Source organism: Hydra viridissima, unplaced genomic scaffold (assembly GCF_058129835.1).
Source record: "Hydra viridissima isolate aposymbiotic clone 2 unplaced genomic scaffold, HvirCarnegie_v1 scaffold_14, whole genome shotgun sequence".
NCBI classification, from domain to species: domain Eukaryota; kingdom Metazoa; phylum Cnidaria; class Hydrozoa; order Anthoathecata; family Hydridae; genus Hydra; species Hydra viridissima.
The window spans coordinates 1,773,298-1,784,109 of record NW_028324313.1 but is presented as its reverse complement, the minus strand read 5'-3'; the positions used below and the strand labels follow the sequence as shown (position 1 = coordinate 1,784,109).

Below are 10,812 nucleotides of genomic sequence, written 5' to 3'. Positions count from 1 at the left end.
TTAAGGCAAGGCACAGATTTAAACAATGAGACTATTGCTCGCAAAGACAAAAAAATCAGAAGTTTGAGGAATAAATTAAAAGTCCAACGTTTAAACTTACAGTTGAATAAGCTTCAATTTGCAAATTTTGGTTTAAAAAAACAGTGAGCTGGTGTTATTTCAGAATTCCAGGATGCTGGGATAGCATTCTCAACAAAATATATTACACTTGATTTTGATGCTTCAACCCAGGAGGGGGTTTATGTAAATGTTGTGCACTTAACAATTAAATCTTTATGTATGGTTGTAGCTATTGACCAACTTGCTAAAGGTACAAGTGATGACTATATCAGTCATATTACAAGTTCTGTGGATAATCTTACTAAGTTGTATAGTGACTTTTACCAGAAACAATATACTAATGTACGAAGCGCTATTATTAGCAACATAGCTAACACAATGAGTGACAGAATGGCAGTGAACCATGCAACAATAACAAAGTTAAACACTTTTTGGCAGAAATTATTAAATGAACTGAACTGAACTGTCACCTTCACCCCTTAAACACAACAACCACAACTTGCAAGTTATAACTTAAAGTCTTGAAAACTTCAAAAAGCAAGCTTTTTGGTGGAGACTGCTTGGCAGCAAACATTGTTGTTCAGCTCAATAAACTCTGTTACAAGGACATTAAAGGTAAATAAATATAATCTCTAATGTTGTTTTGTTGATAAAATTATGATTTTGAATTATGAACATAAAAAATTTGTTGAGTGGCACACTTGTTTCAAATTTTTAAAACTCGTTCCTTCTGTGGATGTTAATGCTGTATGGTAAATAAAAAAGATGCGTCTTCTTTGGCATTCACAATCATCACGAAAAAGCTATTTTCATAGCCACAATTCTGTTAAAAACATTATTAAGCAAATGGGGAAAAAATTCTTTTACTTTAAAATTTTAGTTTTTTAACTTTTTTTTTTTTTTTAAGCATTTTATATTTATTGAAGTGTTCAATTAGTTGGGGTGGGAGTAGTATTCGATTTTTTTTGATTACTACTCAAACCCAAATTCATTTTAATCGATTTGTTAAAGGAAAACCTTCTTACAAAGTTCTATTTGAAAACAAGATTGTCAAAAATAGGTATAATTCATGAAAACTATGAATCTCTTTAAATTCGCTTTTAACTTTCCAAAAAGTTGGGTATAATATAGGTATAATACTATACACAGCATATAATAGTATACAGTAATGGAATACGCCTTTTATTATATAAGCGGTATTCATTACATATTAACATATTACATATTATAAGCTTAATAAGGTGTAATATTACAATTACATAGAACCTAATATTATAATTACATAGAGTATGGTATTATATTTAAGCAGAGATTATTATTACGCTTGTTTACGCGATATTTACCATATAATAGTAATTTATAAAATTTTATTAATCTTTAATTCAAAAATAATTTGTCATTTTAATCAATATAATAAATAACTTAAATTCTAAAAATTTCTTAATATAATAACATTTTTTTTTATTAAAGCGTTATATTGAATGAAAGTTTAATGGAAGCAAAATATTGCAGAAACATACAATAAAGTTCGATTGTAAAACTTCCGTTAGCCGAACATGAAACTTTAATTTTGGTCGAAGTTTCCTCTTACAATCCTTCTAATGAAATTTTGTTACTTAAATGTGCTTAATTTTTTGTATAATCATTCGTTGTTTTTTTTTAAATTGTCATACAAAATTTTAAGTTGAAATACTTTTTTAAAGTTCTTTCCAATGATATATATAATAATCAATTATATAAATAGTTTAAGATTTTTACGCACACACCTACACGACAGCATTTATTTATCTACAACATCGACATAGGTCATAATAACGACAAATTCGAAGTCGTGGAAGTCTCAACTAACCGAGATCGAAGTTTAATCATTTATGACAACTTAAGCAAGTTATTTTGTTATAATTAATCGTCTTTTCTTGAACACTAAGGAATTTCACCAGATTTAATGTTTATTGAAATAAAAAAAACTGTGGTTTTTTAAACAATCTAGACAGTAAATACCAATACGTTAAGAAACACAGAACTTTAACCTTAAAAGCCACATATTTACCTTAAATCAGAAAAATACCGTTGTCATTATTCGAACAAAACTCTAATGTAAATTGTGATGAAAAGTACTTTCAAAGAATTATCAGATCGTTTTAAAGATACCTGCGTCACTTTTGGTCCAAATGCAGTGTTGTCATTTCTTGGATTGTCCGAAACAGTCCGTAATGCAATTCTTAAAATGAGAGTAACGGATGATGTGAGGTAGGGTAGTGTTAAAAGCTTTTTGTTGATTTCAATCTTTTTTGTGTTTATAAGAATATTTCAAAACGAAAATTATTGAAAATAGTGATTTATAGAAAAACCTATTGATCTAATTATGATAAGAATTTACAAAAATAACATCAAAGCAAATAGATCAAATAATGGTATATGATAGAATTTTACAAAATTTGCATAGTAAAACACATGAAAAGGAATTTAAAGAGTTTAAAAGCGATATTAGCGAGCAAAAGTAAAATAAAAATTTATATGCTCCAATATATTTAACTTTTATAGATGTTTATGTTTACAAGTAAAAATTTAAGAGCAAAGTTCACTTAAGGCTGAGATGATCGCTATAGTGAATTTCATATTTTAAAGTTTTTTAGAATGTTCTAAGTTACAAGTTTAGTATAGTAAATAATAATGAATTTACCTTGAATTTTATTATGTTTTAACTTTTTTTTAATCAAGCTTTTTGTTGATGTTGGTACAAATTTAGATTGTTTTATACAATATTGTAGTAGACTGGTTAATAGTTAAAGTTACATGATAATCCATGCAAAAACTGTAGTTTCCCACAATAAAATCTACAATGGATCATAAGCATAGACAGAGTACTGAGTTTGCATTCAAATGGCTCAGTTAATTGCTGCTAAGCATGAGCCTATATTTTGAATGCTTCTTTTTCTCGATTAAAATTAAATTTTAAATAAAGTTTTTCAGTTGATAACAGAGTCAGTAATGCTTTTATGCTTCATTGTGCACCTTTGTTTTTACTCCTAAACACTAAAATTCCTAAAATGCTATAACTTTGCTGTAATTATTATTACTACTATTAATATTATCACCATCACAAATCTGTGATGGTGATAAGATTAATAGTAGAAATAATAACTATAATAATGATAATAATAATAGAAGTAGTAATAATAATAACAATAATAATAATAATAATAAAAAAAATGATAATGATGATGATGATGATGATGATGATGATGATGATGATGATGATGATGATGATGATGATGATGATGATGATGATGATGATGATGATGATGATGATGATGATGATGATGATAAAAATAATAATAATAATAATAATAAAGATAAAAATAATAACAACAACAATAATAAATAATAATAATAATAATAATAATAATAATAATAATAATAATAATAATAATAATAATAGTAATAATAATAATAATAATAATAATAATAATAATAATAATAATAATAATAATAATAATAATAATAATAATAATAATAATAATAATAGTAATAATAATAATAATAATAATAATAATAATAATAATAATAATAATAATAATAATAATAATAATAATAGTAACAACAACAACAACAACAACAACAACAACAACAACAACAACAACAACAACAACAACAACAACAATAATAATAAATAATAATAATCATCATCATCATAATAATATTAATGGTAATAATTATGATAGTAATTATGGTGACAGTAATAGCATAATGTTAATAATAGCAAAAATAATGGACTTATTATGTAAATTAATTGTTACTTACTTCATATAAGTTTAACAACATTTTTCCAAATTGTTTTAGTGAATTCAACATTTCGAAGCCAAAGTTTACCATCATACGTGAGATTTATGATAAGGATTGTAATACATCAGATTTTCTAGAAGAGCAGTTGGAGAAAGCACTTTAGTCAAAAATCCAGCATATTATTATTGAGCCTGTATCTGTTGGTGATGAGACATCTAAATGGATTCAAGTTGGCAATTTTCTCCACAAATCGTCTGTTTTAACTGGGATTGGGTTTCTCATTACTCCGTTTGTAGTTTCTGTTAGATTTTAACCTTACATTTTCGTTCCGCTATCAAGTGTTAATCTCCTTTGCACAACATTGTATGATCTTAGTTGGCAGTTTGACCCATGCTGTAAATACCAGATTGAATTAAATCCAAGAAAAATCCAACAGTTACAGTCACAAACTCTTTCATCCACCACACCAGTGATATTGGTGTATAGGGAAGACAAATATAGGAAAAGACTACACAATTTTTTTTCGTGTTGCATCATAGCAACAATTAGCTGGAAGTTATACAGAATGTTAAAAAATTAGTTAATGCTGTATGTTTAGAGTTGTTTTTTAAAATTTAACACTGTGTGATCAATTTAAAAATAGTTCAACTTAATTGGTTTTCTCTTCAAGAACTCATGATTGTATCATTTATTAATCCAAAACTAAAACTTCCATATTTTCCTTCACTTTTAAACAACACTTTTACACTCATAACTTCTTATATGTCAAATTCCAAGTTTAGAAAAACTCAGTAGGCAAATAAAAAAGCCAGCAAATCAATTTCATACACAAAACACAAAACAGAGATAAACAGGGTTTATGAGCAATTAAATGCTACATCAATTATTTATAACATAAACCTGAGTGGGTCAAGTTCTATTTCACTAATTTCAACATCCAAACATATCTGAATAATGAATCAAAGTTCAGAACTGCGAAAAAGTATATCACTGATGGAACATTATTACTTTTTTACAGTAGAGAAAATGTTGTTTTTTTTCCCGTGGTTTTTTTGTATAAGCACATTTTCAAAGTTAACTGGCATCACTTCATTGAACTTATTTTTTTCTTTCCACAATGGTTGCATGCTTTTAGTTTCATAAGAAATTTAATTGATCTTTCGGTCTTACAAGTCGTGATAAGTATCTAAGTATCAAAGTTTGGTGAAAGGTTTGTGAAAGGTTGAAAAAGAAAGCAAGGTTGGTGAAAAGGTTTGTAAAGGGTTGAAAAAGAAAGGTTGGTGAAAGTTGTGTCAAAAAATACTTTATCTTGTGGTTTCCGTGTGTCGAAAAATACTTTTTTTTGTTTTGAACTTCTGATAAAAGGTTTTCTGAAAAAGTTTTTATATCCATTCACTTTAGCATGGCAAAACAGGTTTGTTTGATTTCAATAAAGGTTTTCCACAATTTTTTTTTAAGGGAAGTTAAATATCGAATTGGATGAGCCAAAAAAGTCAAAAAGGGCATCTAAAAGGCACTAAAAGTCCGACCTACAATTTTACTGTAAAAATAAAGTGTTTTCTAAACTAAGATTTATCAAATGCAAAATTGTTTTTATATTTTTTGGCGTTAAGTAAATTTTTTGTCACATATTACTTGCTAATCAAATATAAGATAGTAAATACTTGCTGAAAAGTGATTGTAGATGGGAAAAATATGGGGCTGGCGTAACACATAATCTTCTTGTTCTTTGTCTCTATGACCCTGACCCTGCAAAGTTAATTTTGTTTTAATGTAACTTATCTTTTACTTATCTTACAATTCAAAGTCAAAACCAAATTTTTTAATATTCTTTTAACCAAACTAAATTTCTATGGTTTAAATAAAAGTTAAATTTATATATCAATCTGATAAATAAAAGATCATCTAATGTAAACTGTCTAGTTAATGATTTCAAATGAAATTCTGACCACGTTAAGAATCAAACCCACAATCTTCCGATTTGAAATCGGACTTCTCATCCATTAGGCAACGCATCTATTATAATCTGTTTAAAAAAATATAGTTTTAGTTAACTAACTTTTGATTTTAACTTTTAAAATTGTACTTTTAAAATATTCTTTAAGTTTTGGTTACGTAGAGTCGGTGTTTGACCATTTTTGTCCTCCTAACCATTAAAGAAAAGTCTTTTTTTGGGCTCCTAAAAAAAGGCTAGAGGTCATTATAAACATAATGAGACTGGGCAATCAGGTATACTAAAATGGGAAAACCAAAACTTTGTATGATTTTCTATCAATAGCAAAAACTATAACTGAGAGAAATCCATAACTGCAAATCTCTAGCATTTTAGTTTCTGAGTTACTGGATGTCCAAGCTAAAAACGGACAGAATAAGTGCGGTTTTACCGAAAAAGCTCGCTTTTTACCAATATTACTAAAACAACCCTAGTGTCATCATTTATCATTAAACAGGTAAAGCCACAAGCTTACCAAAAAAAAATATCAAAAAAAATTGTACTGTGATACAAGAAAAAATTTAAAAAATTAAATAAATCCCAACTTTCTAAACGAGATCTTTTCCCGCATTTCTCCAGGCTAAGTATCAAGTCTGGATCAAATTAAGAATGTATAAGAGCAAAGGAACAAAAGAAAATCCTACGCCAATTCGCACCAGTTGGAAATAAAACGATTTGAAAAATTTCTTTCCTTCTTCTTTAATATTTATTTACTTTCTGAACGATTTTCTATTTACAATTAAAATGATTAATTGTATTTTGTAAGTTTTATTGCTATTTGCTTACCTATTACATGTTAGTGCTAATGATTTTTCTAGGTTAATTTTGCTACCGCAAACTTCGTTTTTTGTTATCTGTACTAGAATTAAAACGACGGTGCGACGTTCCTTTTGAAAAGTTGGTCGTGAAATCTTTAAAGAATATTCACCTACAACATTCATTCTGATCTTATCAACCCCAAAAAAATAACGCGAAAAAGTTGTGAAAATATTTTATCCATCTAAATATGGGAAAATCACCCGAAGTAAATTGGGTTTTTTAGTTAGAATTTTGGCAACCTGGGACCTAGAATAACTGCAATTCCGAAGAAATCTTTTTTTACTTTTTAACACCAGTATTTTCAAAACTTTGCAAGATTGATTAATTTAAGAGAAAAATTTTTACCTTTTACAGTTATATTAGAAATTATATAGTTTAATTATCAAAAAAATCTGCGTGATTAAATTATTTTGGTGCCCTGGGATAAGTGCAAGAAAAAATTATGGTTAGGGTTCTACTCTGGCTGTCTACATAAGAAATCTACAGTAAAAAGTTTTAATAATGCAATGAAAATTAGTTCTATTAAAAGGAAGTTAAGCAAACTGGATCACGAGTAAAATAAAAATGGTAAAAATAAATAAAAATGGTAAAAGAAAACTAGATCACAATTTCCAAACAAGTTTCAAAATTTGTCAAACTTACCAAACGACTAAAAAATTTGCTGATAGAGATGGTTGGTTCAGTTATTTGGTTTTCAAGGATTAGTTATACCGAGCTCTGTGATAATTCGGCCAGCAAAATTTAAAATATTAAATTGCCTGGATTTTTATTTTATAAGACTGACTTTTCCCTGATGGCAAAATTTGTGGCTTGAAGACGTTGGTGGATTAAACATTTCTGACTTCTGTAATTTCTGATCTTGTATGTGATGTAACAGCTGACTTCTGTAATTTCTGATCTTGTATGTGATGATCTTGTATAGCATCAGTGCATAGAAGTTTAAGTTCATCAGTGCAAGAAATTTAAGTCAGCGATTTATCATCACGCTTCTCTACTTGTGCATCTACATAAGTTGTAAATGTTAGAAAAATAACTTGTTAATTTTGACTGTGTCTGATTGACGGAGACTCACGATACTCACTGTTGAATTGTTTTCAAATATAATTTATGAGGACCTTCAAAAAAATAATCCACAGCAAATTTACTATTCGAGATTCTTGTTTGCCAAATTTTCAACAATTAATTGATTTATTTTAAAAAATTTCTACTTCTTGCATGTATACCGAAAAGGATTTCGTTATCAAAAAAATCGTGAATTTTGTTTAGGGCCTCTCATTCAGGGGGAGAGGGTTTTTTATAACGCGACTCTGTTGTCCCCTTACGCTAGTAAATGTTTGAGATTTTTTTCGTAAGCATGATGTTATTGTTATGTTATTAGGCTTGATTCATTGTTCAAATTAATTTTTATTTACGTTGTTAAGTTTTTATATGCATTTTGCGTTTATGTTTTCGGCAAATAAGGTCAACTTTTTTTCCAGTTGGCTTTCAATTTGTTTTATAAGTTCATTTAATTGACTTCATAAGCGTTTTCGCTTGTTTAATAAAAGTAGAGTGGTCATTAAAAATCGATGGCTGGTAAAAAAAGCAGAAGTTAACTACCCCCTCCATCGTTCAATTTAAGTCATTTATTAATACTATTTTAAATAGGCATTAGGGACTCCTTCTGAGAGATAACCAAAGGTATTTTTTCATGTTCAGTACAGAAAGTTAAAAGTGTGTAATATCTCTATGCTATAAATCAAAGTGTATTTATTGGAAGCTGTAAACCAAAGTAGATTCTGCTCTTTTTAGCATAACCAAACTTTTATTTGTTAAAAAAATTTCTGAAACTCTTCACACATTGCCAAATTTCTACCATCGACTTATTTATTAGTTTAAGTTTTAAAAAAAAACACATCTTCCATATTTTGAATGCAAGCTCCAGAAAAAAGACTCAAGAGTAAATAACAGGTTAATGATTTCCTTTAAGTTCTTGTGTTTAGGTGCTAAGAATCACACTGATTTGCAAACTCAATCTAAAGTTTAGAAAATTCAGGTTCATTTTTCCCAAAAGCTGAAATTTTAAATTCAGAATTTTTGTTTTTTCTAAAGCTGTATTTGTAAAGCTGTACATTTTCAAAGATGTCCCTTGTGGTTAGAAATAAACAAATATGCAACCATTTCGACACATTCCTGTTTTTTTATTGCTAGATTTTCTGACCATATGTTTTTTGGGGTGCATTTACCCTTAAGTTTTCTAAGTCATTTACATCCAGCTAACACTTAAATACACGTCTCTACCCAACGTCGTGCTAGAAATGTTTGTTAATATCAAATTAGTATAAACAATTATTTTCCGAAAACATAAACAATTTTATCAGGATTAACTTGTTATTGTAGGGGAAGATTAAATAAAAGGGAATAGTGCATAAGATTATACTCTTTTAAATTAAATTAGTTTTGTTAAATTTAATATAATAATTAACAACTTGAGCGCTTCATTAATCAAAATTTCTTTCAAACCACGTGTTAATTGAACATTTTCTTATGCTGGAAACTATTTTTGCAGGATAATGTTCATAATAATCGATAAACGATCAGTTGGTTTATCATCGTACTTCTAGTAGTTTCCTAAGATGAAAAGATAATTAATTTGGTCAACTTCGAAGAGTTAAATTTAAGAAGGTTCAAGATTGATCCGTCATCTGCTGTTATCAATTAAAAGTCTTCAAAAAGTTGTTGCTTAAAATGTCTAAACGTAATAATTTAAAGAGAGTAATAATTTGAAACCATGTTGCTTAGAATGTTTAAAAGTAATAATTTAATTCGTACCATTGATTGAGACCTTCTTAAAAGTTTACATCTAAACAGATACAAAAAATATTCTCTAAAATTTTCTGTAAATTATTTATAATTTGCTGTTAATTGAATATCGACTGCAATTTACGGTAAATCGAATCTAATTAGAAACTTTTCTTTACAAAATTACAAGTAGAAAAATTGATTGTAGAATATCAATTATGTTCATTAACAAAATGATGAAGCTCATTAAGAAAACAAACACTGTAAAATTAATACCATATCCCGTTCTCAGACACTTACTGTTCTATCTCAGGAGATTAGTTACCTGAGATGGAATGTGATTAGGTGGTTATTTGCGTTTTTTTAAAAACTGTTTTATAAATTTTGGGATTTGACGATCCAGAATTCTTAGCTCTGTAATGTTGATGGACATTTTTTTTGAGCCTGGTTTTAGAAGTTAAACACGTTACTACATATATATGAGAGTTCTGGGACAAAATCATTTTTTTTCATTTTCGTTGTGAAAATTTTGATAATCGCGGGGGGTAAAAATTTTCTGAGGCAAAAAAAAATTTTGTAAGAAAAAATCAAAAAATTTTTGTAAAAGAAAATTCAAACAAAAATTCAAAAAAAATTTCAAAAAAAATTTCAAAAAAATTTTTGTAAAAAAACAAAATCAAAAAAAAATTTTGAAATTTTTTTTAGCAAAGTAAAAATTTCAATTTTTGAAAAGGTGTTTAAATTTTCCATTGCGAAAATTTTCTTTTTCTTTTTTTCTTTGGTCTTGTTCTTTTTTTGTTTGGATGAGTAATTTGAAAATTTCAATTTCGCGCCACTGGACTCCATTATTTTTTAAAATTTGAATGGGATCCTTTATTTTAAAATTTAGAAGTTTTCCGTCGTCATTTCTTAAGATTCTAATTTTGCGAGTTTCATTCATTTTAATACGCCAAGAAATTTTTTTTTTTCACAAAATTAAATTTAAAAAGGGGACGCTTGAGAATGGGGAGTTTGGTCCGAGAAGCAATCCGGCGCCAATAGATTCGTATCCTTTTCCGCTTTTCAAATAAAATCCATCTCTGACTGAGCTTCCTTTGACCCATGATGTTAAAAACAGTCCGTTGCCTCTGTGGGGACTCACAGAGGCAACGGACTGTTTTTAAAAACGTTTCCAATTTTTTTGACGTAAATGATACCTCTTCCTGAAATTTTGTCGATCACAGTGGATCAAAGCAAAGAGGCAGCTCCACCCAATAAACCAGTGGCAACTACTGGAGCGGCTCGAGCTGCAAGCATTCCCAATAAAGGTAAAAGAGCTCCAAAAAATCCTCCTTTCACTTTTTGAGTTGTGTTCTGCTTGAGTTTTGCTCATT

General features: G+C 28.1%; 1 pseudogene across 1 annotated transcript; it reads left to right on the top strand.

Moving 5' to 3' along the window:
- The first annotated feature begins 2,287 nt into the window (after positions 1 to 2,287).
- LOC149878739 (transmembrane protein 11, mitochondrial-like) lies at positions 2,288 to 4,446 on the top strand (annotated as a pseudogene). The gene is made up of 2 exons (XR_016446965.1): positions 2,288 to 2,310; positions 3,904 to 4,446. The product of XR_016446965.1 is annotated as a transmembrane protein 11, mitochondrial-like (transcript).
- Positions 4,447 to 10,812: the final 6,366 nt, after the last annotated feature.